Below are 2,107 nucleotides of genomic sequence, written 5' to 3' on the forward strand. Positions count from 1 at the left end.
GCAATTTTTTCATCAATCTGCTCCATGTTCACATTTTGATTTAATTTGCAGCATCTTCCTGGTTTCCTGTCAATAAACAATTTATTTCTTAAATCAGTGGCATTGTTATTTTTGAGCTCTGAATCACAGAAGCTGTAATATAAGCCTGCATGCTCCATCTCGCAGTTTTGTAGAGTATATGTAATTAAAGCTTCTTACAGGTCCATAAAAAGACCTCACATTAAAAAAAGTAGTGTGTTGAAGAAAGCCCCAGGGCAGACTGAAGAAGGGGTTTCTTCATTAATGATAAGCACATTTGTTTAAATCCCAAGTTAAGTAGTAATATATTAATTTGTTCTTGAATATTTTTAAATATTGCCCAAGCACAATCAAATTATGCTACCACATTTATGGTGTGGAACTGAAAATGGGTCATGCTCTTGCCAGCAGCACTGCAACATACCAAGAAATAGTGGGGATGAATAAATGATTTACCATGTGACCAGTACTGCATCCCTCTCTGGAAGAGAATTGGAGCCAGCTTTATTTAAATCAATTTATTATTTTGCCTCTTTTCATTTTACTATGCTTATGCCCTTGTTTTCCTTAGATAATTTATTCAAAACCTGAGTTACACCAGCAGTAACCCAAATATTCTATTTTTCAAACGTTTATTTATGTATTATAGTCCGTGTTACACCTCAGGGATTACTGACCTAGGGGTGGAGGCCTTCAACCACTGGAACTCCCTTGGGAGACCATTAGAGTGGTATTTTTCTCCCTTTGGTTGGCCACAGGGTTCTCTGAATAGTGATACTTCCCTGAGGAGAAAAGTGGATGGTCTTCCAGATTTTCAGCAACAAACGAACACATTCCACATTCCACAAATGGAAGTTAGGAGCTTTTGCGTGAACTGCTGCTACTGTTAGAATTTCCATGTCAAAATGAGATGATTCTTTTATGATCTTTCCAAGTCAGAGAGATCCTAGGCGGGGGCCTCGAGGAGCAGAGGTCTAGTCTGAGGCTTTCCCTGGTGCACCTCTACCACCCCATGGTAGGGCATTAGGGTAGCTAGGCATCCCCCCTTTAACCGAAAACCCTATGTACCGGGAGAATAAAAGGTTTGTACTTCCCAACAATCCATTCCAGCTTCCCAGTCCTCTTCAGACATGTAAAGTTGATGCTGTAAAGAGAATCTGAAAGAAAAGGCTTTTGACATTTGCAGGTCAATAGAGAGATTGCCGAAGTCATCCAAATTCTCTTCTCTGTCCAGTCAATTCACCCAAACTAGGAGCAGCTAAGCAGCTTTTCGCTTGTGTCCCTTCTTTGCTAGGGGCCCTTTCTTGGAAGAGGGGTGGACGGAAGAGGAGAACAGAAAGGGAAAAGCAGGTTGGAGAAATCTAGCACCTGGCTTGTTGATACTCCCTTCTAGGAACCGTTTCCAGGGATGGGAGTCAGGGGCCTCCCTCCCTCCTCTCCCGCCATCTCTAAGCTCCCTCCCTGAGTTACCAGGCCTGGCGACCGTGCCAGGGATATGCTACCAGGTCTGACGACCGTGCCAGGAATATGCTACCAGGCCTGGCGACCGTGCCAGGGATATGCTTAATGCCTGGCGTGTTTTGAATCCCTGACTTCAAGTGTACTTTTCCACGCTGTTTTCAGAGGTTGCCTGGCCGAGTTGGTGTCTCCCACTTTCCTTGGAAGCCAGCACTGCATTCAGATGTTGGGCTTTTCTCCTTTCGCTTACACAGCCACAAAATCAAAAGAATTCTTTCAAATTAGGATCCTAGAGAAAAAAAACTGTAGGCGAAAAAAATCGTATTGTGTGTGTGTGTGTTTTCCTCCTTGTTTAAACACGGGCGGGAGATGGGGTGAACCAAGGGGTAAAGTGCGCGCGCGGCTCCCTGCCCCCCCAACGCCAAGGCGCAGTCATTTACGGACGCGGTCCCTTCCCTCGGATTTCCCCTGACAGCTCGCGCTACTTTTCCCAGCCATTGTGTTGCCGCCTCCTCCAGCGTCCACGTCCTCCCTGGGCACCTCGCTGCGTTTCTCCCGCCACCCGCAGAGCCCAGACTCGCAAGGGGCAGAGCGCCGCCAGGACGCCCTCCAGCAGCCCGCGCGGCGGCCC

Source organism: Carlito syrichta, unplaced genomic scaffold (genome assembly GCF_000164805.1).
Source record: "Carlito syrichta isolate Samal-C Ts95f unplaced genomic scaffold, Tarsius_syrichta-2.0.1 Scaffold313745, whole genome shotgun sequence".
Lineage (NCBI taxonomy): Eukaryota > Metazoa > Chordata > Mammalia > Primates > Tarsiidae > Carlito > Carlito syrichta.